Source organism: Chiroxiphia lanceolata, chromosome 13, assembly GCF_009829145.1.
Source record: "Chiroxiphia lanceolata isolate bChiLan1 chromosome 13, bChiLan1.pri, whole genome shotgun sequence".
Lineage (NCBI taxonomy): Eukaryota > Metazoa > Chordata > Aves > Passeriformes > Pipridae > Chiroxiphia > Chiroxiphia lanceolata.
Window position 1 is genome coordinate 20,537,685 of NC_045649.1, and position 27,844 is coordinate 20,565,528.

The 27,844-nt window shown below is 41.4% G+C and overlaps 1 protein-coding gene across 3 annotated transcripts in view; it reads left to right on the plus strand.

Moving 5' to 3' along the window:
• CDH11 (cadherin 11) overlaps positions 1–27,844 on the plus strand; it is an 88,168-nt gene that overhangs the window by 26,584 nt on the left and 33,740 nt on the right. For all 3 annotated transcript variants that reach the window (XM_032701194.1, XM_032701197.1, XM_032701195.1), the window contains exon 2: positions 18,155–18,283. The gene's annotated coding sequence lies outside the window, so the exon portion shown is untranslated. The remainder of the gene's footprint in view (positions 1–18,154; positions 18,284–27,844) is intronic.

Sequence of the window (27,844 nt, forward strand, 5' to 3'; positions counted from 1 at the left end):
ATCATTGTCTAATTCAGCTTTTAAGCACAAATCTTCCCATTCCTAAGTGCTAAGATTTATTATGTGGAAGCTGAAAGTCAGTGTGTTTTTTGACTAGGTTTTCTCTGAAGTCGCTGGTACTTTCTCATAGCGATCTGTGTTTGCCTGGTTGTGATCATTGCTGAGAATTGGATTCTGAAATTCAGATTTTACCTTCCCTGAATGTCTCATGCATTTTATTATCAAAGAGTTTAGAATAAAAGGTAATTTTGGATAAAGGTTAAACATAAGTGGGTAACTTTCAGGAAATGTCAACTTAATTTCAGCAAAATTATAGAAACTTTTTTTGCAAAACTTTGTAGGATGGAACGTGCTCTGTTTCTTAAGGGCTACACAGTTTGCAACATTTTGGGCAGTGACCTCTAACCAAATTTGGATGTCATTTTGATTCAGAGTATGAAAGTTGGATAAAAGTAACTTGACCTTGAACTTTTATTCACATCTTTTATGTGTCCACAAAATTTGTAATGACAAAAGTTTGTCCTCTGGTTCTTTTTAAATTTCAGAATATTAGATACTTTTCCAGTCTATAACTGGGTTCAAATAAGACATATAAACAACTTTTATTCATCTGGTTGAGGGCACAGGCAATGACCTAACCTTGTCTGCTGCCAGCTGATGAATCCCTAAGGAGGTGCATGTTGAAGTGTGCTGCCTCTTTTAAACTTCTTCATCCAGATGTTGTGTTTACTTGTGCAATACACTTGTTAAATTTAGATGTCTTCGGTTTTCCCTCAGAATTTCTATAAAATTTCTCTATCCATCTCAATCATTCATACATTAATTTCATACAAATATTTTTAGCAAAATAATCTTGGGTTCCTTCTGAGGCTTCACAATGTTGTTCAAAAGCAGAGGGGCAGCTTGTCTGACCACTCCTAGTTCATATTGGTTCATGTGTTAGATTAGATATTAGTTAACAGAATGTTGTAGGAACGGTGTAATTTCTGGATTAGGTCTTCCTTTTAAAAACATGTCTGTTCTATATTTTGGGGAAAAAATATTTTTAACGAAGAATGGCTCTTGTATCTTTGTTTTTTGTGCAAGATTTTCCATTTCAGCTGCTTAACTTACTCATTTTAAATACTCTGCTATACAACTAATAGACAAGATTGTGATGTATTTAATAGCATGGAAGGGGAAAGAGGAGCAGGAGCTCCTTTGTTTGTCTGTAATCACAGAATCCCAAAATGGTTTGGGTTGGAAGGGATCTTAAAGCCCATCCAGTTCCACCTCCTGCCATGGCCAGGGACACCTTCCACTAGCCCCAGGCTGCTCCAAGCCCCATCCAACCTGGCCTTGGACACTTCCAGGGATGGGGCAGCCACAGCCTCTCTGGGCAACCTGGGCCAGGGCCTCCCCACCCTCACAGGGAAAGATTTCTTCCTTATACCCCACCTAAACCTGCTGTCCTTCAGTTGACACTGGAGGAAACAAGCAGTGAAGAAAAAAGGGCTGCACAGGCCTTACCTCCATCCCTCCTGCAGCTCAGTCCAACTGGATCAGGGGTGTTCCCAGAGAGGTTTCGGGGAAGTTGAACATTGTACTGCCCTTTGTTCATGGCTTGAGACAAACCTCAGCTCAGCTCTCAGTGTGCAATGTATTTTTTTCTAACAGTGAGACATAAAGAGTGCCAGTAAGTGAGGTATTGTGCCTTTGTTGGGAGCTGACTAGAACAGTGTTAGCTGAATAACAAGGCAAAGCCTTGGAAATCTCATTTTTCTGCTTTGCAAATGCACATGTACTGCTATCGAAACATGTGAGAACCCAGTTAATTTAATCTCGTGGTTCAAAATGCCAAAGGGTCTGTGTCCTTTAGCAAGTTTGAGAAATAACCTTCATTTCATTACTCAAATGATCTCTTTGTTGTCCCCTTTTCACATCTAAACACACATCAAATCTGTTGGATCTGCAATCCCAGATCAGGATATTATTTGTGTGGAGGACGGTAGAAAACATTGTGAAGTATTTCCCACAGTCAGCTCAGTGGATAAGCCTCTGTTGCTTTAAAAATATAATGTGAAAACTATAATGAGAAGAGTTTGGACTTGGGCCAAAAAATTTAAAACCTTTATGGTGGATTAAACTGTTTTGCAACTAAATACCACTTTTCTCTGAAACAACCCATTCCCTCATGCAACTAAATACAGCCATATGCTTAAATTCTTGCGGGCCTCCTAAGGCTGACCCAGAAGAAATGTCAACAAATGTTTGTGAGTCCTTGTGGCCTTGTAACATTTTCTTTAAAAAGTGAAGAATGGAACAGCAGGAGCTGTAACACTCCCACAGAACAGACATATGAAGGCATATGGCTAACATGGGAGCCTGCTGGCTCTTCAAAGCTTCCTGGCTTCATTCTTAAGGCTCCTTTTCTTTTTTTTTTTTCCTCAAGACAGCTAAAGTTGTATTTCTGTTTCACAAGTTGCTCTGTTCTACTCAGAGCTGAGTTAGGAAGCCTGGGGTCCCACAGGGCCCCCTCTGGGCCATGGGAGAGGTGGCACAGGGTTCCTAAAGGTGGCAGGGAGGAAATCCAGGTACAGTGGGATGGGGTGGCCCCTGGGACTGCTCCTGAGTCGGGATGTCCCTCCAGCATCTTTAGACTGTCACTCACCCGACCTGGGCACGTCCCTGGGGGGTGTGCAGACAGCCTTTCACCCCGGACACACAGGAGCCTGGAGAGCAGCCTCCTCCCTGCCTGCATAGTTCCTAGGAAAGTTTTCTGTATAGCACAACTCTAATGCCGGCTCTATTTTTCAAAATTGCAATAAATTACATTTGCTGAAACGAACCAAGCACTTGCACTTAAGTTTCATTGCAGATGTGGATTTATTACATTTAACTATGAGGTTTGAGTTTGCTGGTATGGGGGAAGGTCTTCAAATGCACAGGATGACAAGTTTTTTCAAAGTCAATGTGATTTAATCACAAAAACTTCAGAATTCTGATAGAATTTATGCTCCCAAATACCTTTGATGTTTTGGATTATTTTTCATCCTCTCTGTAAGTGTCCTTTCCTTCCATTATTATTTTTAATTGACTCAGTTACTCAGTGCTCACGATTGAAAGACATCCTACAGTGCCTGGTTTGCCCTGGTGCTGCGCAGATGTCTGGGCTTCTCTGCTCCCATCTACATTTATTCCTTTGATGCAGCTCCAGACCTTGCTCTTAAACTTGTGACTTTTGCTCATTTTTGTTTCAGTCCATTGTACAGTGCTTTAAAGCACAAAATCTTGCCTTCTTGAGTTACAACCATGTGTATTTCTCAATATCACAAGATATTTCTCCACAAAGTATTTGGAAGATAATTTATGTAACTGCTCATAAAATTATGCTGTCTTGATGTGGGGGATTGTTGAAGTTTATTTTCTCATATGTGACTGGGGAAGTTCCTGTGCCCTGAAAAATAAAAGCATAAAACCAGGACTTGAATAAAATACAAAATATAAAAGGAAGAATCCAACATTTAGTGTGGTTTCTGTGGTTTATTCCTCATGCTCTTTCTCTGGGCACTGTAGTTACAGTAGAAGGAAAACAATAATGTAAAAACAATGAACATTTTGCATGAGATTGACAGAATGAATAATTAGATTTCTTTTTTTAAAAGGGAGTGGGAAAGCTTATTATTGCCATTTGAAATGTCTCAAATGAATTTTCTGAAGTGTTCAGCCATAATTTAGCATGTAGAATGCTGTCTGTTAGAAAGGGCTGCATTATAATTACCATTGTTGTGAATACTGACTGGAGAATCAGCAAGGTGTTGAAGCCAAGTTGTCCACACTCTCAGGTAAACTCATTAGGTGGCTTGTTTCCATAGAACTCAGCCTGACACTTTCTGAAAACAAAATAACAGGTTTGTTCAGGTATGTCAAGTTGTCAAGTGCTCACAAGTCTCGTGAACTTGAATATGAATCCAAAGACATAAGTATCTATTTTTGTTGTACAAATAGAGAACTCAGCAACTGCACATTAAATGTGTAACAGCCTTATTGTGGCTCATTTCCATGGCATACATATGGAAAAAGGCTGTTTCCCTGAAGTAATAACTCTATGGCTACATCCGTCCAGTTTTCGGGCGTCCAAAGGAGGGACATGGAGATGGGGAAGGGCCTTGATTTGAAGCCGTGTGAGGACACTGAGGGTACTTGGTGTGTTCAGCTGGAGCAGAGGAGACTGAGGGGAGACCTCACTGCAGTTCCAGTTCCTGGGCAGAGGCAGAGGAGGGGCAGGGACTGAGCTCTGCTCTGGGGGGACCAGGGACAGCAGCCAGGGAATGGCTGGAGCTGTGTCAGGGCAGGCTCAGGTTGGATCTCAGCAAAAGGTTCTTTCCCCAGAGGCTGGTTGGGCACTGCCCAGGCTGCCCAGGGCAGTGGGCACAGCCCCAAGGCTGCCAGAGCTCCAGGATGGTTTGGCTGATCCTCTGGGGCACAGGGGATGACTCTTGGGGATGGGCCTGTGCAGGGCCAGGAGTTGGACTGCATGGTCCTTGTGGGTCCCTTCCAGCTCAGGAGATTCGGTGATTCTGTGATTGTGAGAGTAAATTACCTACCTTCCCAGTGCCATTTTCAGATGCAGGAGTTAATTATTCTCTCCAGCTCAGTGGTGGAGCTGAGGGGCAGAGGGCACGTCCACAAAGCCTGTTGTTGGCAGATGGAATCTCAACCCACCGGAGCTACGCAAACATGTTTATCATTGTGCCAAATCTGAATTAGCAGCTCTGATCACAAGCTCCTATGCCTCTGCTCACAGGAGGACGTGGTGGGTTGGGCACAGTGTGCTCTTCTAACCACATTTATTCAGCTTCAACTCAGCTTGGAACTTGGGCAGAAAAAACTCACATCTGCCAGCAATACACTGTGTAGATATTCCCAGCAAATCTGCCCAAGGCCACCCAGGAGGCTTAAGTTATGGCCTAGAATATTCTTCCATCCCTGTCCAATTCAGTTGAAAAGGAAAAATGTTACTGCTGTATGAAAATTATCCCCTTTATATTTTTTAGATAAGCTCTTGGCAAACAGACTTTTCCATGCTTCTGTGGAGAGCCACAGTTCTGCACAATCATGGCTCCTTTCATGATTATAAAGTTATCTTTGATTTTTACTAGGCATTAGAATCATGGAATCATAGAAGCATTAATGATGGAAAAGCCCTCCCAGCCCATGGATACCCCCTGTGCCTGTGCCACCTTGTCCCCCAGCCCAGAGCACTCAGTGCCACAGCCAGGCCTTCCCTGGACACCTCCAGGGCTGGGCGCTCCAAATCTCCCTGGGCAGCCCCTGCCAGTGCCTGACCACCCTTTCCAGCAAGAAATTCCTCCTCATGTCCAGCCTGACCCTCCCCTGGCACAGCTTGTGGCCGTTCCCTCTCCTCCTGTCCCTTGTTCCCTGGGAGCAGAGCCCGACACCCCCCCCCCCCAGCTCCCCCCTCCTGTCAGGGAGTTGCAGAGCCAGAAGGTACCCCCTGAGCCTCCTTTTCTCCAGGCCGAGCCCCTCCAGCTCCCATTTAGGTTATTGCCATATGCAATCTCCCTTTTTGACTGGATATGTAAACACTGGGCATTCCTGGCTGAGTCACAAAAGAAAAACACTGAAACTTAGAGAGTAGCTGCATTTTTGAAATCATTTTAAATAGTGGAGAGAGGTTCTCAGCTTTCAGCCAATGTGGACTTGTTTGTTTATTTGGGGTGAGGTTTTTTTTACTTTTATATCATCCTCATATTTTTGTAAATATAGCCTTTTTGTTGGTTGAATATGAGTTTGCTAGATGATTGTTAGTGGTATTCTGGAGCTCACTGTCTGTTATTTAAAGCCACTGTATAGCACCTAGAACTGTCTCCATCAGGCAAAACCCATCAATATAGTAATCTTTTCCTAATTATGCAGTTTTTCCAGAATGCAGAGCATTTGCTCTGTTATTATTTGGTTATGTGCATTTCTACTTCACAATCATTGTTTTGAAGAAACCTCATAATGCACTCGCTCATAGCCCATAATAATTACACTACAGAAAATTAAAGCTTTGGTGGTATTTGGGAGGCATAATGAAGAGCATAAACATGTTAAATATCAATATCATTGACTATTCTGGTTAATTTGGACTGTGAAGTTCAGTGTTACAAGCACTTCATTACCTGATGCAGCTGAAATATATATTTGTGTTTATGTTTCAGTTCTCAAGAACAAATTGGGAGGTTTGTTACCAAAAACAAATAACTCCATAAAAAATAGAAATAAATTGTTATTTCTGAAGTGGAATACCCTGAAATGCAGGTAGTGGAAAATCATATCATTCTTGCTAAAAATATTGCTGAAATTCTGGAAATCTGTATGGGTTGTGAGTAGAAAATGCACACCAGGTATCATGAGATGCTCCTGGTCTTTCCAAGTCCTTTGCTTACTCCATGATATTTAGATGTATCTCTAATTCATCATCATCATCATCATGGCTGAGCTTCGCGAACGAAGATTTGGGAAGGCTTTATCCACATTTGTTACAGGCACATTGGTGACTTATGAGGCCAATACGTGACAGACATATCCAGTTGCAAAAGGCACAACCGAAAGACTCCTTAGATGGTGTATTCCGCAAGACACGGTTCTTCCTGCGTTGCCTTTTCTCCTCGAGAGTGATCCTGCGTGTGTTCTCAAAGGCTTCCGCAGCGTTATGGATGCTGTGTCTCCAGGCCTCCCGATTTGAGGCCAGAGTGGACCAATTATGGTGATCAATAAGGCCAAGGCTGAGATGTTGTTTCAGGGAGTCCTTGAATCTTTTCTTTGGGGCTCCTCTCTTGCGGCAGCCAGTGGCAAGTTCACCATAGAGCAAGATCTTAGGGAGGCGGTGGTCCTTCATCCTGGAGACGTGCCCTGCCCATCGCAGCTGTGTTCTCATCAGCATGGCCTCTACACTTGTGACTGCTGCTTGCTCAAGAACAGATGTATTGGTCACAAAATCTGACCAGTGGATATTTAAGATTGTACGGAGGCAGCGCTGATGGAAGCGTTCTAGGAGACGCAGGTGGTGGCGGTAGATGACCCATGATTCGGAACCATACAAGAGAGCAGACAACACTATGGCTTTGTAAACACTGATCTTTGTGCTTTTCTTCAAGTGTTTATTACGCCATACTCTTTTGTGGAGTTTTCCGAAAGCACTGTATGCCTTTGCCAACCTGTTGTCTATCTCCCCGTCAATCTTACCATCCGAGGAGATGAGGCTACCTAGGTAATTAAACTGCTGGACTGATTTGAGCTCTGATTGGCCAATGGTGATATGGGGATGATGGAAGACTTCCTGAGGTGCAGGTTGATGGAGAACTTCTGTCTTCTTTAGGCTGACTTCCAGCCCAAAGAGCTCAGCAGCATCTGCAAAGCAGGATGTTAAACGTTGCAGAGCTGCTTCTGTGTGGGCAACAAGGGCGGCGTCATCAGCATAGAGCAGCTCCCGGACAAGATGGTTTAGGGTCTTGGTGTGGGCCTTCAGTCGCCTTAGATTGAATAGACTTCCATCAGTACGATATCGAATGTAGATACCGTCCTGATCATCGAGGTCTGCTGTGGCCCTTTGGAGCATCATGCTAAAAAAGATTGTGAATAAGGTAGGAGCGAGAACGCAGCCTTGTTTCACACCATTCTTAATTAAAAAGGGCTCAGAAAGTGTGTTGCCATACCTGACTTGGCCGTGCTGATCCTCATGAAGTGAGATGATCATTTTAAGGAACTTGGGGGGACAACCTAAACGTTCCAAAATCTGCCACAGACCTTTTCTGCTCACAGTATCAAAAGCCTTGGTGAGGTCAACAAAGGTTACATAAAGACCTTTGTTCTGTTCCCTACATTTCTCTTGCAGTTGTCTGAGAACAAATACCATGTCTGTGGTGCTTCTGTTGGCTCTGAAACCACACTGACTTTCAGGTAGGATCCCTTCTGCTATAGTGGGTATTAGTCTGTTCAAGAGTATTCTTGCCAGGATTTTGCCAGCAATGGAGAGCAGACTAATACCACGGTAGTTTGAGCAATCTGATTTAATACCTTTCTTCTTGTACAAAGTGATGATGACAGCATCACGAAGGTCTGATGGTAGTTCACCAAGCTCCCAGCAGCGCACCACAAACTCGTGAAATTTGGTGTGGAGGGCAAGGCCCCCATGTTTCCAGACTTCAGGTGGAATTCCATCAACCCCAGCTGCCTTGCCGATTTTTACCTGCTGTATGGCCTTGAGGGTTTCTCCTAAAGTGGGGGCTGTATCCAATTCATACTTTACTGGTTGTTGTGTGAGGGACTGAATTGCTGAGTCTTGGACCACACGGTTGGTACTGAAAAGAGTTTGAAAGTGTTCAGACCATCGATTCAGAATGGAGGTTTTATCTGTTAGAAGTGTTTGGCCATCAGCACTGAGTAGAGGGCTTTGTACCTGGTATGTGGGCCCGTATGCTGTCTTCAAGGCTTCATAGAAACCTTTGTGATCACCCATATCTGCGCATAATTGAGTTTTTACAGCTAGATCGATCCACCACTTGTTCTGGATGTCACGGAGTTTCTGTTGGAGCTTGCTGCATGCGAGACGAAAGGCTGTTTTTCTTGCGTGACAGGATGGCAGTGCAAGGTGTGCTTGGTGGGCGGTTCTCTTCTTCCTCAACAAGTCCTGGATTTCTTGGTTGTTTTCGTCAAACCAGTCCTTGTTCTTCTTGAGGGAGAACCCTAAGGATTCTTCGGAGGATTGCAGAATGCTGTTTTTAATATGCTGCCAGGTAGTTTCAGGAGAGGAATCTGCAGAAACTGTGGAACAGTTTTCAAGCCTAGTTTGAAGGTTTGCCTGGAATCTCTCTCTTACTGTGGCTGATTGGAGATTGTTAACTTGGAGTTTTCTCCTTGTGATGTTGCCCATTTTGGGTTTGAATTTAAGATTGAAGCTGAGTTTGCAGCGCACAAGCCGATGGTCTGTCTGGCATTCTGCACTGGGCATCACGCAGGTATGGAGGACATCGCGAACATCTCTCCGTCGCACCAGGACATAATCGATGAGATGCCAATGCTTAGATCTGGGGTGCATCCAGGTTGTCTTCAGACTATCTTTCTGCTGAAAGATAGTATTAGTGATGGTGAGCTGTTGCTCTGCACAGAATTCTAGCAGGAGTCGACCATTATCGTTGCAGTTACCAACACCATGTTTGCCTAATATTCCTTTCCAGGCATCAAAATTCTTACCTACTCTGGCGTTGAAATCACCAAGGATAATGATCTTATCATCTGCGGGCACTTTTTGGGTAAGGTGGCGCAGGTCAGCATAAAATTTGTTCTTTTCGGCAGAGTCAGCTTGGAGAGTTGAGGCATATATACTAAAGAGGACGACGTGTTGGTTGTTGTGGAGTGGAAGGCGTAGGGAGATAATGCGGTCAGAGTGACCTGTTGGCAGATTTTCGAGTTTGGGAAGAATAGAGTTTTTGATCATGAAGCCGACACCTGAGAGATGTTTTTCGGTTCTGGGCTTACCTGACCAGAAGAGTGTGTAACCAGCACCATGTTCTCTGAGGCTTCCTTCCTCGTGAAGGCGAACTTCACTGAGGGCAGCTATGTCGATGTTGAGACGAGCCAGCTCATGGGCAATTAGGGCAGAACGCCGCTCAGGACGTCCACTATCCGCAGAATCGAGCATGGTTCTGATGTTCCAACATGCTAGAGTTAATTTAGGAACACCTTTGGAGGCAGGTGCATGCCTTTGTCTTTTGCTCTTTGTGCGACCGCATTGAGAGAAGATGCCCGTTGGTCTGCGGTTAACCAACCGGGTGAAAGCGGAGATGAGCTTTGTTTAGGCCACCTTTTCTAGGCCCCTCTCCGAGTGGAGCAAGCAGTGCTGTCCTTGAAAAGGCTACTTGGTCGTTCAGGGTGCTGCCCCAAGAGACTGTCATCTCCGGTCAGTCTCAAATGACCAATATCCTGAACCGCCTGCATGCGGAGTTGAGACTGCGGCTCCCAGTGCACCTTTCACCTGCCGTATCTCTAATTACCATTTCTTAAAAATTACATACTCTTGAGGATTGTATCCAAACACCAGTTGGTCAGTGTTGTTCAGTCCCGAAAACTGAAATGTACCACTTTTTTTTGAATCATCAATGTTTAGCTTGTCTCTCTGCATTTTTAAGCTTTCTTTGGTCAACACCTAGAGACTGTTTCATGGACAAATTAATGTGTTTGGCATTGCCTTGTCCTTGATTGAGAAGCCAAGTGTAATGTCCTTTGAGGAAACACAAAAGAAAATGAGGAAAAGACAACTAGGAAAGACAGAAACAGGATGCCTTTTGGTTGACCTAAAATGAATTTACTATCCATTTTCCCTTCCTTCCACCCTCCCTAGAGCTAGACAAGCCATGACCTCTGCGAGTCTGGGAGGAGAAGGGAGTAGGAATAGGCAAAGACATGTATTTGGTCCAGAAATAAAACCGAATTAAAACTTTTTTAAAAAGCTTTACAAATGTTTGAAGAGTCATTGCTGCATTTGCAATAGGCTCCCCAGAATGAATCACGTATCTTCCTGGGATGACAGGGATATTCAGAGAGTTGAATGAGGCACATGGAAATTCAGAAATGTCAGATCTCTGTGGTGACTTTGAACAACTCTTCTTTTCTTTATTTATTAATAAAAGGAAAGAGCTAGGGAAAAAATGTCCCTGAGACCAAAGAGTTCTGTCTCTCTTGAGTCTCTTGGACAGATTCTGAGCTATTTTTCTTTATGGTATCTCTGATGTCTCAGAATTGTTCTTTCTTGGGTGTCTCCAGTGGACTTGGAACCAGCAGGATGATTTTTTAGAACATTTATATAAAGATTTTTCGAAAGGTTAGTTGAATTTATTTTCTGTGCTGAGTGTCCCCTACAGCTTTACTAATGGGGGCATTCAGCTTATACTTGAGTGGCTCTCAATTTTTACGTTTCTTTTTAGGTCACTAGAAAAGATTGATAAAAGAGAGCAGAAGAAAGCCAGAGGAAAGAAACAGAGAACAACCTACTGAAATTGGTAGCAGAGAAAGATAATATAAATAGAGCCCCAAATGCTAGTGAAGACAGTCTGCTCCAGAGGAGGGATCTGGCCACTCGTGTTTACAGAATCACAGAATATGCTGAGTTGGAAGAGACCCACAGGGATCGTTTAGTTTAGTGGAAGAAAAGCACCAAAGAGTAGGAAAATGGCAAGGGGAGGAAACAAACTAGAAGAAAAAAAGCAACTGTAAGGAAAATTTGCCATGAAAGTCTTTCTCTGGTGACAAACTCCAATCCACAGTGTCTGACATCTGCTGCTGGTGGAAGCTGAGTTCCAGCACAACTTAGAAGGCTTTGGAGCAATTCTGTTTTCCTCTTGCAAAGGGACTAACTGATCTGGGTTGCTTTGCATGCATAACATTTTTCCAGGAGAGGACTTGTATGTGGCTTTTACTGGTGGTGGTACAAGAACACGTTTGAGATTATCAGCTAGACAACAAATATGAAAAGTCAGGTTTTGGAGTACAAATTAAGTACTTTTCCCACATGTAAGGAATTCAAATTACATACAGCATGTATGTACATACATACACAGAAATATTTGTTTATGCATGAAAAAATGGTATATATATTAATTTTTGTGCATATATATCTATATAGGCATATATGTACAAAAAATATGTAGCTACTTGCTGTGGGTCCTCTTCTTCTAAATTTAGAATTTAGAAGAAACTCAGAGAAGTTGGAAACATTGAAACAGAGGGCTTGATTAATGATATTTAAAATGACAGAACATACCTGCCTCCAGGCCTCCCAATCCACTTGTATTCTTAGTACCTGGATAGGATGGGACTGGAGCAGCATGAAGCTAATTAATAAAGATTTTATCCTCAAGAGCCTGGTGTTTGCCTCCAGGTCCTTGTGACCCAAAAGCAAGAAAAATTTGATAAAGTCGTATTGTACTGGGGGAGCACAGGATCTGGGTGCTCATGTGATTTGCAGGGGCTAATTTGTTCCTTGTGAGCCCACACAAACCTTTTCTGTACTGATGTTTAATTTGGCCTAGGATGGATGAGATTTGGGCTCTAGTGTGCAGTCTGTTAACATTCTGCAAAGCATTAAGATGTATTTTTATCTCTCATGAGAGCTCACAGCTACTCTGTTTTCAGTTTCATTTCTGCCATGATTTGTGACCTTCAGCTCTCAGTGTTAAGGATGCTCGATGACTTGTTTGGCACTGGCCGGTGCCTCCTCTCCCTTCTTGTGGCTCTGCAACCTGCTCAGTGTTAGTCAGCACTCAACAGTGTGGAGAAGGGATGGGAATATCAAGGGGGAATGTTTTGGGAGAGTATAATATAAAATCCAAATAGTCCATAAGAAAGAGAAGCAGGCTGTTCAAAACCTGTTTGAACAGAACCTTGTTTGTGTGAAACCTTCTCTGCCGCTCTTGTGTTTTGTCCTTTTCTTGTGTGTCATGCCTTCCACAAGTCGTCCTTCTGAGTGGCAAGGTCCTTTCCTTCTGGAGGAAGAGACAAGATAGTACAACTCTTTGACTCAAAACCTGTTTTCAAGCCTCATTTTATGTCAGGCTTCTTATGTAAATCGTGTTGAAAACTTCGATTCTCCAGGACTGAATTCAGAGCTGTGGGATACAGACATTAACACTTTCCTGCCTCAGAACCAGGAGGGGATAAAAATAATGTCAAGCATTCAAGTACTGAGGTGGTGAAAAGCAGAAAGAGAGGAACTCTTGCCTTGTCCCCGCATGAGGGACACCTTTGGCAGCTGCAGGTGCTGTAGGTGCTCCAGAGAGAACATGGCACGGTGCAAACACCCCCCAGGCTCTGAAGGGTGGTCAGTCAGAGTTATTTACCCCAGCCTGCTAAAAGAGCCTGTAATTGCATGGGTATTTATAAGGCAGATTATACAAGATTACCTTTTTTTTCTTTCTGATGCAATTCTTGCCCTTTGTTTTGTTCTCCTCCTTTGCACCATCTTTCAGCATTACATGGTCATCCTCAAAGTGTCTGTAAAGACCTTGGTGATGCTCTAATTTCAGCTATGGACATTAATGAAGTGACAACCTTAATAACCTAAATTAACATTGAATTTGGTGCTGCTTTCAGTGGTGGAGTTGGACCAGGCGACCTCTAGAGGCCCCTTCCCACCTAAATTATTCTAGGCTGCTGTGTTGGTTGCTGCATGTGGGATTCACATTTCTTGGTTTAGCTGCCTCTATAAGTGGAAAAAGATTCTCCTGGAAGGTGATTCCCAGCAGAAGCTTATTTAGATGCCAAGATAATAACTTGCAGGAGCAAATTATATACACCAAGGACACCGTTCTCCTGGTCAAGGCCCCCAGATCCATGTTCTCTAGCAGGACTAAATGTCCATTGTGCACTAAGAGACTTAAACTTCAGTGCAGACCCATTTTTTTATACCTGAACAGAGACTACCCACTATATAAAAATATGGTGTGCTTGTGTGCCATGTAGTAGGAACTAGAATAAAACTGAGAGCTGGCAGGAAACGGATTTTGTTGAAGCTGTGTTCCTGAATTGCAAATTGCCAAAATGATCAGAATAACTTCATGCAAATTATATTTATACAGATGATACAGCTTCAGGAGAGAGGGGAGTTTGGGCACTGCACAGCACAGAATAGCAAACATCAAAAATGGCATATGGGAAGTCAAGTTTAAACTTCATGTTAAATCAGAACTTGTGCCTACGTCTTAAGAACAGTTAATTATTCACTGAGGAGAGAAGGCGATAGAAAAAATGGGGAAGCTCTGCACCCAAACAGTAGAGATCCTCAGCTGAATCATGGAAGCTCTGAATTCAGGTCTCTTTCCTCTGATTTTTATACTGATTAGTACATTTTTCATGTGTGGAATGTTTCACAGTGGGTCTTTGCTTACTTTTAGAAATGGCTACAAGGTTAAGTGGTGTGTGGCAGGGTCAGACTGCAAATTCATGGTAGAACCATGGAAAGCTCACATATTCCTAAATCTTGGATTCTGCCTTGTGAGCTTAAACCTGTATTATTTGTATTTTTAATTGTGTTAGGTGCTTTCTTTTTGCATTTTACCAGTATTGTTGTTGTTTATTGTGTACATTCTGAATATTTGAGTATCTGTTTAATATGCAGGTTATAAATACCTGTATTTTTGTAGTCTGGGAAAGAAAAAACATTCAGCCACTCAGTCCATTTGCCTGGGCTGTGTAAAAATGTTGTTTCCATATTGGATTTGAATAAGTTTGAACCTCTTCAGGTTTTAATTCAGCTGTACAAATGACTCTGGAACTTTGAATATGGTCAAGTACCCTTTGCTTGAGCAATAATTTAGATCGATGACATTTTCCTTCAGTAATACATGGTGTCAGTTGTCTTTCCATAAGCACTTTTCTAGCAAATTATAATTGAATAAGTTTGTGTGGAAACTTGAGGCAATGGAATTCTGACTATGTTAGAAATGCTTTTGGAAGTGTCATATATACAAGATATTTTAGGGTCATTTCTGTGATAGCTACCAGAATTTTCATTGGGCTTGAACAAAGTTGCAATAATCTGGCACTTTTTCTTTGCAACAACTGATCCCTGATGCTTTTGTATCTCTCAGTAACTGGGACCTCAATGTACATAGTTATAAATCCACAGTTTAAATCCTTTGATGACTGTGAGTAATTTGTCTCTATTTCATTAAACTCACACATATGTTCCCAAGTTTATTTCTGTAATTGCTCTTCTGGAAATACTTAATTTTAGGAGCACATTGGATACAATTTTGCTCCAATCTGAGATCTTTGCAGATTTCTAATATTTTTCATCTCTTTTAGTGATAATGTCTTTTTTATAGAGATGAATGTGTCAGCAATGTAATTCCCTGCAATCAGGAAAAGGGAAAATGAAAATAAATAGAGGTTCAGGGTTGTTTGGGGTTTCCTTGATATAAATCTCATATTTTGCATGCTCTGTGATTGTATTAGTTTATTCACTTTGCCAAACAGCCCGCAAAGCTGTGAATATTTATTTAGTGCTGTTCCTAATAGTTTTTCTAATAGGGAATTATTTTGCTACAAAGAAAGACATTTGTAAATGAAGCAGATAAGCCCTTTGGCAGACAAGGAGTGTTTTGTTCAACACAAGAATTCTATTGTCCACTGCTTTAGTTGTCAAGTGCCTGGGGAGCCCAGGATTTATGATGATGTTACAATGGCCCTTTCAGAGGGGACTCTAAGAAGCTGTGAGATTCCGTTCCTCTGCTTTTCAGACTTTCAAATCTTTTTATCATGCGAGCACAATGTAGGATTCAGCTGCTGCTTGGGCCCAGCACTGCCCATTTCACATCAGGCATTGTGCAGTAATTACCATAGTGACAATGCCTGGGGGGTCTTTTCCCCTCCAACCAGCAACATTTCCAAATTGTTCGAGTTGTCACTTTGCATAAACCAGCTCTGCAGCCAGGGCTTCTTTTACCCCCCAAAAAATCTTGTTGGGCTTGGTTTGATTTAAAGTGCCACTGTGGCAAATCTATTTGGGGCATTGGAACTGTTTAATGGAGGGGGTTTTGAGTTTTCTTGTAATTATAGTTGAGCTTTGAAACAGCCCTCTGTAAATACAGAACTTGGGGCTTTTTTTTTTTTTTGGCTTTTCTCCCTTTTGTAAAGGTTATAGAGTAATTAGAACTACATTATTGAAGGCATATTCAGCTGCAGCAGAAAATAAGAAAATAAAAATGTATTATACAGTAAATAATAGGCATCTGATAAATAAAATAATGATAGTAAATAAATAGGTATCTGATACCTATATATCAAATAATCAACTAAACTGTTTTGCCTGCTATAGTAATCATTCAGCAGTCTTAAACCACGTTTTTCATGAAAATTGATATCTGGAGGAGTTTCTCCTTGCTTGATGTTAATATGAAGATTTATCTACTTCAAATAATGGTTAGTGCTACAAAAAATATTGATTTGTAAGCCCTGATATCTGTTGAAATGCAGTGTAACTGAAGAATGGAGCCTGTACTTGAGAGTAAAATTATCATTTATTATTTGAGGCTTGGAACAAGATGATCTTTAAGGTCCCTTCCAACCCAACCCATTGTGTGATTTACATGGTCACTTCACTGGTGGTCAGGTGTTTGCACAGGGAAAAGCTTCACAGCGTAGCAGGACAGGTTGAGGACTGGCAGGATTTTTTATGAACCATTTGCTGCTTTTAAGAGCAAAACCAGAGCTCATAAAATTAGACCATAGGGATATGTAAGAGATATTTTAGAAATACTTATCCAAGCAACTTCAAATGCCTTGAGCATAAAGGAATCTTGAGCTGCAAAGCCATCCATAAAGATGTTGTTGTCTATAAAGACACTGAACAAATTATCAAAATGAGAGAGTTTATTCAGTTTTAGTCTTTCTTTTCATTACTTCATCTGAATTGTGAATTAGCTAAAAAGGGTTCTTTTTGGAAAAAAACAAACAAACTTGCTTGCAAAATGAGCATAGTTTAAAATGCCATAGGTACTTCATAGCAAATTGCATAATGTATTGCATGTGTGGAGTATTTTTATAAACCAAGTGACTCAGCCATCACACAAATGATTATTTCATAGAGCAAAATTCACTTTCTAGGAATGTGGTTTTTTATGGAACATTAGCCCAAATTTTTAAAACAGTAAGCCAGCATATCTGCAGCCACGAGTGGTCAGAGAAGCCACGTGATTTTATTTCTTTCCTTGGTGGAATAAGTGTGAAATATGTTTTTGCAATATTGAATATTACCTACTCAACCAATGCCTGCCTATTTTGTTTCTCTACACTTTTGCTGGGAACTTTGAAATTTGGCCTGTGCTGCTGAACTGGTTTTTTGCAATTAAAACTTGATTGCTTTAACAGGGGTGAAAAGTGGGTATAAAATGGAGGATCGGTATAGACCAGACAACAGTTAAACACTGAAGAAAATTACTGACTTGGGTGTATCAACTCAAGTTGCAGAGGCTATTTTTCAATAATTTGTCCTAGAAATTTTCAGTTATTAAATCTGAAAGTACTGGGAAATCCATCCTGGCTTCCTTGGTGAGAATGAATCTTAGTCCTAGAATTCATTTAGTGCCGTTTAAGAATCTATCAAGGTCTCAAATGGGTATCATAAATACAGTGTCTACACCAGAACTTAACAACAGATCACACTGAGTATTTCCATGGCATTCAGTCACATTAAATATATTTTATTTATATTTTACTTGTAGAGGAACATGTTCTCAGAAACACATGGGGTGATGAAAGACTGCTCTGTGAACTGAGCATTCTTAACTTACTCTTTAAATATGAGAAAAGACTTACCTCACCTCCTAAGAAATGACTCAGCAGGTTTCCTTTTGTTTCTGCACCCTTTTTACAGCCTGGCTCAAATCCTTAACCCTTTTAGGAAAGAATTTTAACCACCAAAACAAATATAGATGAACTTCTTACAGGCAGAGCCATCTCTTGCTTGTTTCCTTGCTTAAAATGCTTTAGCCTAGGGTTTTTTTTCCTACTGTAGTACAGTTCTACTTCCTACAATAATTGACTCCCTTCTCCATCATAATGGTAAAAACATTAATTTTCTAATATGCCTTCAGAGCGCTTAGAAATGTTCAAAGCACATTTTGTTGGTTGATGGCATCTGCAGCTGTTACTTTTTTTCACTACAGTGTGTCTTGTGTTGGATAATGTTCCCAGAACAAACTTTTTCCCTAGAACTCAGTTTTTTGGGGTTTTTTTTCAGGAGATAACAAAAAAGATGTGAAAGAATTTTGATACGACCTCAAGCATTTTAGTTATGGGAATATTCTGGCAATATTTTGTTAAATGTCCAAGGCTAGGTTGGACAGGGCTTGAAGCAACCTGTAGTAGAAGGTGTTCCTGACCGTGGCAGGGCAGGATTTGCTTTAAGGTCCCTTTCAACCCAAACCATTCTGTGACTCTAAGGTGAAGCCTATTTACTAATTTTCTCCTTGAAATTATAAGAAGCATTTAGTTGCTTGTCTTTAGGCTCTTTTTAGGCTGCTATGATAGTTTATAGAGTAGACTTTAGTTTCCTTTTATTGTGGTACCACCACTGCATTGGATTTCTAATGGACTTTCTCCTTGTCTGCAGCCAGAGCTGAAGTAGTGGGTCCGTGGCAGCAGAGACCTGACACCTGCAGCGGCTCCCAGTCTCATTGGGTGGATTTCAAATGTGTGGAATATGCTACATCAACTGGCAACAAGTTTCCAGTGGGTGAAGGTAAGTCCTGCATCCATCTTTTAAGTCCTCCATCTTTGAGTGAGGTCAGATATCCATGGCTGTCTCATTCCTGTGGTGGCTGCAATATTTGTACAGGGGAGGGAACGCTGAACCTTGCTCAGGGTGTGCTACCAGGCAGGTTTCTCGTACCTCAGAGGGTTTCTCCAGTGCTCTCTGTGTCACTCAGGAGAGCTGATGCTGCAGGACACTGACCATGCTGTGCCTGGAAAGTACAGTTTGAGAAAGTGCGTTTTTGGGATCATGTTGGTTTAATTTCTTGTTTAAAGCACTGAAGAACAGAAATGTCAGAATTTTTCTAATATTTAGGTTTACAGCTAGAATTTATCAGTCAAAAAGATTCATACTTTTCTTATTCTAGCAAGATTAATTCCATATTTGGTTTATTTCTCTGATATGTTGTGCAATACCACTGACCTGAATACAACTGCTCAGACTTGGGTTAGGAAAAGAATGTAGTGGGTGAAAGCTTCAGAGAAGGTGGAAAGTGTGGAAATAGAGCAGTACAGGAAACTCTAGACTTAACAATAGTTCTATCTGCTGCTCTGATACCTTTAATTTTTCAAATCCTCTGTGACTTTCAGTCCTGCTATTACTGTGATTCCACAGAGGTGAGAAATGCCCACTTACAGAAGTGCCCATGGTTTTCTTTTTTTAAATTAACACAGAAACAGATTAAGTGAAATAGATAGTAAATGTAGAAACAGTACTATTTTTACAGAATCAAAGGCATGATCCCCTCTGAATTGTCGAGGATAAGAAGTGCAAAGCCAGGTTGTTAAAAGTCTCTCTGTAGCTAACTCAGGTTTTGGATTCAATACACTCAAGTCCTGCTTGACAGACACTGCATTTCTGTGGACATGCCCTTGAATGACAACAATCTTGTTTCCAGCAGCCTAGCGGGCTGTGCACTTAAACACCCTGTGAGCGGCTCTATAGGTTTGTGTTTGCGGCACCCTCTGACTCGTTAAAGAGCAGCAATGAGGCTGAACGTGACAGTGACATCAACAGCAGCCAGGTTCATGCAGCCCCTGGGCTCCCGAGGAAGAGCTCAGTTTGGGAGATTCTGAGCCTGTCTGAACGCAAAGGCCACGTTTTGCAAACAGTGCTCAGCTCTTGTTTGGATACAGCTTTTCAATAGAAAGATTCTAAAGAGGGTGTGGTTTGAAGGCTTCCTGACTAGGTTTCAAATTCATTTATGGGTATCAGGAAGACAGCAAAAATACCTGAAATGAGTTCTGCATTCAAGTTCTCTGGTCTCTGCTCCATGCACAGTTACATGCATTTTCTCACCACTGTTTCAGTTTCCCTCTTTTGGCATTTTCTAATGTCTCAGTTCATGGTTTAGTTCAGGTCTCTTTCTGCTCTGCTTTGGAGCTACACTTCCAACTAAACTAAATTTTTACAAATTAAAGAACTGTGAGAGATAAGCTTAAAGGAAAACATGAAGGACCGTCCCTGTCACTAGCGTATGAGATAAGTGAATTCAACAATCTGGGTCCCTACTCCAGTTTTTTTCATGCCTTATCTGCAAACCTATTGTGTCTTTTCTCATAGACTTTTTTACATATCAGGGTTAAAGTAAATAATTTCTGAAAGAAAGCTTCCTGCAGAGTAACTGTGGGATGTTCCCTCTGCTTGGGGTGTGAAGTGTCTCCCTGCAAAAGAGGAGGAACAAGAGCTGCTTTTGTTGGTTATCATGTAAACCTGTGCAGCTTCCTAAATTCTCTTCCCTTCTTTTGAAGGATCTTTCTTAAATTACTCCCAGCTGTGCCTGTTCAGGAATGCAAATTTCCTGTTACAGTAGCTGGATAATCAAACAGTTGAGAAGGTAAAATATTCATGTTTAGCTATTGTTCTGGGACAAGGAGCAGCAGGACAGACAACAAGGCCCTGCTGAGCTCTCTGGGAGCTGGAACACAGGCCAGTAGCCTCAAGAAGTGGGAATATCCTGACTAGAGGTTTCCTTCCTCTACTGTTTGGATTTTTTATACAGAAGTTCAAGAGAGACTGGTAGTAGGCAACACCAGATACATTTCCCTTCAGTTATGTTATTCTGAAAGCATTCTTTATGAATGAAGGGTCTGCAGGACCCAAAACAGAACAGTCTTATAGAAACATGAAATGGTTTGGGTTGGAAGGGATCTTAAGCTCAACTCATTCCACCCCCTGCCATGGGCAGGGACACCTTCCACTAGCCCAGGTGACTCCAAGCCCCCTCCAACCTGGCCTTGGACACTTCCAGGGATGGGGCAGCCACAGCTTCTCTGGGCAACCCGGGCCAAGGCCTCCCCACCCTCCCAGGGAGGAATTCCTTTCATATATCTCCCTTGAATTTCTCTCTGTCAGTGTGAAGCTGTTCCCCTTTGTCCTGTCACTGCAATTCCTGATGAACAGTCCCTCTCCAGCTTCCCTGTAGCCCCTTGAGGTACTGGAAGGCTGTGATGAGTTCACCATATAGGAAGAAAAACTGAAGTTCACTTACCGGCCATAAAAATCAGTGTTGTCTTATGTATACTTTACCTCTTTCTTGTCTAACATCTTTTTATTATTTGTTTTTAATAGAAAGACTATGGTAGGAAAACCATGGTATTCCTGGCATACAGTGCAGATCTTGGAAGGAAATTGCTGTATAGTTTTGTTTCTGCACAAATACCACGTGGAAAGAAGGTTGATTTCCACTCGCAGAACTACAGCACCGAGCAGACAGCAGACACCTCACGTACCTGCAGGATCAGCTTATTACATGTTTTTTAGGATGGATATTAGTAATCTCAATGAAATAGGCTCATATATGAGGGCAAAAGCTTTGATTTTAGTAAGATGACACTCCAAAGTAAATCGAATCCTGAAGTGGTTCTTTAAAAAGGGCCTGAGAGTGAACTGTTAAGAGTAAGACAGTCTCATTTCACACAGTCTGTGTAACAAGATGCAGTCTGAATTTATTACTTTTGCTCTTTGGTGCTCTTCAAGACTTGCTTGAGCTAAAACCTTTGGAAATATTGTTAGAATAATTATAAAACAGATATCCTGGTCAAATAGATACCAAAGAATGATTATTTTGTTAGAAATTACAAAGACTTCAAAGACATCAAGTGGGAAATATGTTCACAATCCTGTCTCTTCTGGTCTCAATACCTCCTAACATGGACATTTTAGATTTTCCTATCTGCTTTTAATAGAATATTATTTCCATGAAGTACTATTGCCTTGAAAGAGTCTTGACTTTGTTGAAATGCGTAATTTGTTTTTGGAAGTAATTAACTTGTACCTGAACTGAAATTCAGGTCTTGGTGGCAAAAGGTTTGTTCCAGCTCAAATGCTGAAACCACTGAGTCATCAAACACTCACCTCTGCATTTTCCCAGCTCTCTGGGAAATCCCAGCCCTGTTTGGGCTGGGTGTACTCTGCTCTGGAGCATTAAGAGGTTGATACATTGACTAAAAAACTCACCAGAACTCCAATCACTTGTGAGTCAAAATAACCTCAAATACTTGTGAGATCTGTGTTGCGATAAAATTAATTTCTAACAAAATATCCATAATTACTTTAAAGGTGAGAAGTGTGAACCAAAAGCTAAATCAAAGTCTTCCAGAAACAATTTTGATGAGAAATTATTAAGAAAACTTGCCAACCTAAACTATAAATCCTCTGTATAGTTGCTCACTTTGGGCTTCAATAATGATGATGATGATGATAGTAATAATAGAACGTTTAACACATTCACCATAGGGTTTCCAAGAAAAAAATGCACACATCCAGGGCTAGAAAAAATAAACGCAAGAGAAACTAAATAATGTGTCTTGCACATTTATATTACATACAAAAATTGATTGCTGTGTACTCAGCCATTCAAGTTTCATATGCAACAAAAACCGTCTTGAATTCTACTCAATTGTTAGTTTGCTGTTTCAAAAATGAACATATTCTGTATGCTATTAAATAAATCAAAATTTAGTGTATTTAATTCTTTTGAGGTATTTAACCAAGCCAATTCGTGCACTCTTAGTCACAGCTGAAGAAAAACTTCTTGCAAATTGCTTCAGTGTCTTTCAGGAATACTTGGAGATATAACCATGCTACATATGCAATTTATAGACTCTACTCGTCTGTATAAACACTAATAAAGTCACACAAGTTGTGATTGCTAAAATCTAATATAATGCAATGGTTTTCTCCCCTCTCTTCCTGACAACCTGCATTTGCAAATGCTCAGTTACTGTATTTTAAAATGGCTTTTCAATTACATTCTACCACTCTAGGGGAAAGCCTTTTGACAAAGGAATGACATAAACCATTTCTATTGCAGCTCCATCATAGTTCACATAGCTAAACTAGACTGGACAGTTCATTAAAAAGAAAAATTAATTGTCCAAGGTCGTAGGGAAACAATAACAGATTATGACTGGCCTGTGGCAGCCCAATGAATTCATGTAGTGGAATAAAAATGGTTCCCTTGTCTCATAAATGAAGGTTTGTTTCAAGGTTTTGAGTGAAGTCACTACCTCTGTCCCTTTACAGGAGAAAAGCTGTGCAGTTTCTTGTCTATAAAAGCAATACTTGTAATTCCTGCAGAAGATTAATATGTACTCTTTGAGATATAAAGCACATGTTGGATAATCATTGAATAAATAGAATAGAATAGAATAGAATAGAATAGAATAGAATAGAATAGAATAGAATAGAATAGAATAGAATGACTAAACAGCTACATCAAAGCAGAAACTAACCTTCTCAGGGCAGGGCAGAGGCATGGAGGGGCAAAGCGAGGATGGAGTCAGGACTAAATCCTATCTTTTCTTATCTAAGGTAGGAACTGCTCTAGACCAGGCTAAGTTTGCTATACTGAGTGTGCCAAAGCCAAAGTATTTGTGATTCAATGGCAGTTCTTTTAGGTCTGCTTCTGCTACCTGTGTAACGCCATTTGTGATTTATCTCTTGCTTAAGGCTGTTCTTAAAGGTGTAACCAAGTCCTAATGGCATCTTTCTAGATGTTGCTGCATATTTTTCTGAATTTCCTCAGGGTTTCATGGTTCAAATTTCCTGTATAATTCTGGTATGTGTGGCAAGCACACAGACTTATACTTTACTGTCAAAATCTGAATTTTATTATATCAATACTATAAATTCCTGTCTCAGAAGATCTTTCAAAGCATATGGGCTCTGGGGTGCATTAATCTGGATCTCTTTCCCCCCATGGCATGGGGCGGCCCAGTTCTAGTTCCATTTCCATCTGACGAACCATTTCCGACGTGGATGGGGGGGAACTCCAGCGCCGGGGGTTTCTTCAGGTCCTGAGCCTGGAGGGGAGAGGTACTCTCCCCTCCCCACGTAGTCCCATGGCAGCCACAGAGAGAGCACACAGGGCACAGAGAGGAGGCAAGAGAGTGTTTATTGTTGGGGGGGTTACATTTATAGGCTTAGGAGGATTCACAGAGTAACCAATTACAGGTCGCAGGAAGGGGTTAACAGCCACTAGGAAGGGGTTAAAAGGGGCCAATGAGAACACCTTAGGACATCTTCCCAGGACATTCCTGCATGGGATAACACTTGTCGTGGGGGGTGTTGGGAAGAAGAAAGCATGAGTTAGCAAAGAAACTACAAAAAGCCATTTTGAAACATGTTTAAACCACAGTTTTCTCATATACTGCAGATTTCCTGCCTCACATTAACTGTTTCTTTTGGCCAGTAGCCACAACCTTCTAATGAATTCAATGGGATAACAGGAGAGGCCAGAAAAGGGGAAGTCTGAGCCAATATAACTTTTGGAATCAAATGCAGGACTGACCCTGTAGGGTATTTTCTGGTTCTGTTTATGAACACAATCTTCTTTCAGAAACAGCAGCCTAAAATACTGAAAATTCCTGGTTCTGGTGTCTGATCCCCTGTACTTTTACAGGTTTATACCTACTTTTACAAGAGAACTTGGACATTTGGCCTCCAACTCTCCCTTTTCTCCCTCCAAAATAGGAAAGCAGATTATGTAATCTCTAAAGTCTGGCCACTCAGAGAGGCCTCCTGGCTCTCTTGGCTTGGTTTCATGCTCTGAACTATATTTTGTGAACCGAGGCTGCACTGAAGCAAAAATAACCAACCAACCAAAAGACTCTCCTTGACCTCCCAAGCTGTTTTCATGCTCACACTGCAGGCGACATGTGTGAGCTGCAGCGTGTTGGAGGGAGGGTATTTCTTTGCATTTTTCCAGGGAATATGCTCACACAAACATTGAACCCTCACTAATGAGCTGTTCACTCCAAGGCTGGGGACTGACTGCAGACTTCACTGCTGTGTTGTGCTTACGGGTCCAAAGGTACCACTTGTGTCCTCTCTCCCTCTCTGCAGGGTCTCAGGCCCAGGAGAGAACAGCCTCAGCACAGGGAACAGCCTTTCAGTGAGTCACAATGACTCACTCCAGGGACAGCTCAACAAAGACCGTGTTGTGCTGTCTCACAGGAAATCCAGTGGCCCACTGGTTGCTGCTGCTCTGCTGCTCACAGGATCAACAGAATAACACAATGGCTGTGTATTCAAGAAATGGAATGGCTGCTTTTCTCCTTGTAGGTCTGTAGAGATTTGATTTGCTTTATATTTAACAAATAAAAAGATCAATTAACTCTTTAAGTGGGAAAACTTCCCAGCAAAGAAGAGAATGGCAATGGCTTTTTTGATAATTGTCAAAACTACTCTCCTAAGCAGAAGCTGGTGCTCTGTTGGCCCAGTCATTATCCAGGATCCTTCTGCTCCCCACGTGCCGTTCTCTCCTTTCAGCAAGATCTGTGTCCTTTAAACAGAGCTCACACATGGCTGACGTATTATCTTTAGTGCAGCTGAACTGCTTTGCCTGTGTTACACTGAGCTTTCAGACCAGATTTCTTGAATCCTCCATCAGTTTATTATGCTACAGCTTGTCAAGATCATTTAGACCGAAGGAACAGAAGTTAAAAGCTAAGAATGTACTTTTAACCTGAAGTCTTAACAGTTAATCAAAGAATTGTTAGTTCAACTATGTTGAGCTTTTATACAAGTTATGTACAGTTAACAGTGATGCCCACAACCTTCCCTTTCTCTGGTGTCATACTCACCATCAGCTGCCTCTCAGGCAGATATCTTGAGGTGGGGATGGGGATGGAAGGTCCTTGTGTTCCAGAGCACTACAGGGATGGATCCTTCTTCCTCCACCCAGAGTGATTTTTGTTTGCTAACATGCTCCATACCCTTGCTTGCTCTGTAGCTCCACATTACTTCCTGGTTTGCTGTGAAAGGTCTATTTTCTGTACATTGAATAATGCCCTGTGTTATCCAAGACTGGCTCTGTGCAACTCCCAAGGTTGTATCTGTTCCGTGGCCAGCAGCTGACCCCTGGTGAGCAGTTTACAGCCTGGGGGCCTCCACTATCATCTTGTACCTGGACTTTCAAATCTCCTCATATTATCCCATGCCTGTCTCTGCTGCATTTTATTTGGGGGTCATGGATAGTTTGTTCTACAAGGAAAAGTGGGTTGTTGTTTTTATCTGTCCGTTTCCAACATGTGCACAAACCAACTGTGTGACAGCACACACTCATCCTGAGCTAAACCAAAAGCTGCCTGGTCCTTAGAGAACCTGTTACAGCTAAATGAGTTAAGCAAAACCAAGGCCCAGGCAGGCCAAAACAAGTCCTGATGATGTCTAAAGGTCCAAATGGGTCCTGCTGCCTGTGCTGACAGCCTCACACATGGCCCCTGGCATGTCACAGCCAATGGGAACACCTGGGCTTACAAGGCTCTGAAATATTAACAAGTTCATGTTAATACATGGAAAATTATTTTTTACACTATTTATTTAAACCCCATTATGAAATAGGTATTTAGTAAACATTCATTTTAGTAATCTTATTCTTACATAATCATTTCTGTCACGTATTATAGTTGAGTTCAGTTAAAGCTATGTTTCCAAACACACTATAAGTGGCTGTGTGTGTCCTTCATAATGATTCTTCCTGCTTATAATATATATTTACCATTTCTTGGGTCTGATTCTAAGCTCACTTACTGAAGCTTGAACCAGAAGGGGTTCACAAAATTTGCACAAAGAGCTTTAGAAAATAAAGATCATGTTAAGTTTTTTATAGCAATGTTTACCCTGTCAACCATTACATTGGAACAAGAAATACGTCTGTCTGTTCAGAAAGATGTTCCCTGTTCTTGGATGAATCCCCAGATCCAGTTTCTCCAGCTGGTGCTCGTCTGGTGCTTTATTCTCTCTGACCACTGGAATTCCAGGAAGCTGTTTTTTATTGTCCTCCTGCAAGTTTTGCAGTTGAAACCCCTGTCTTTCAGTCTTCAAAGTGGTGAGAAAAGAGAGGGTTAGCTACATCACTACCCTTGGATGTGAAGGCTCCATAAAGAAATTCAGATACTAATCCGTATGGGTTACCCTTATGCAGCCTTTTCGTATTTACTAAAGAGATTTAGAGGAAAAGGAGGATGGGAGTGTTCAGCATCATACACAAAGATACAGGCCTGCTGAATGAAAATGCTTTTAAATGAACAACTCCAGATTCCTCGTGATGTGAACAAATGTCAGTACTTGAATCCTGGGAAGTCTGAGATAGCAAGCTGCACCAAAGAACAGGGCAGAGGATCTGCTCAGCCTGTTCTGAAGGTTAAACCATTGGGTGCTGCAGTTTGCTTCTCAGGTGTATGTCAAATTTCCACAAATAACAGGGGAATCCTTAGCAAGGTTAAAATAAAATCTGGGAAAAAAACCTGAACAAAACTCATAGGACACTCAACACACTGCAACTAACAATTTTATCCTGACTTGGAAACAAGAGGGAAAGTACAGACGAAACATAAAGTTACAGATTTGGAAATGACTTGGAACTGTGAAAGCCTTGTTTCCCTCTGTCAGGGGTGATAAAATGCACGACCAGAGATGGGAGGCATTTGATTTGATGCATTGCCATGCACAGACCCTTCTCAGCTCCAGTAACCCAGTCTCCACAGTCTCGTGCTCTTGCAAACATGATGTATTTATGGAGAGCTCCATTTTGTACAATACACTTGATCATTAGTCTTGGGCTTTCAGTCACCTTCCTCTTGTCCACCAGCTACTTGCTTCTAACACTGTAATTTGGGCTTCTAGCTCACACCGGCTCTCTTGGGCTTAATACATGGTCTTTAAAAGCTTTTTATTGACACAGCCTCCATTTTCCTTCTCTATGCACTCCCAAGACTGTCAGCAGTCATTTCAGTTTGTTTCTTATTTCAGCTGTGAAGTTGACATTTCCTTTTAAAAAGCTAAAAAGGTCCAAAGTTTTTAAGTATTCCATCCTTCTTCCAATAAATGTAACAGGTACCAATGTATTTAGAAAGATTATGTTTGGTGACAGACTCTCTCATCTCTCTTTAACCTAATAGTTCCTTTTCCAGAAAAAAACATAATTACTCCAAGAGCAATTTATTTAATTACTGTTATGGGAGACTTCAAAGAAAATTGGTTGGATTGAAATAGTGATATCACCCTGGCAACATTTTGAAAAGAACATTTTGGTAGAAAAAT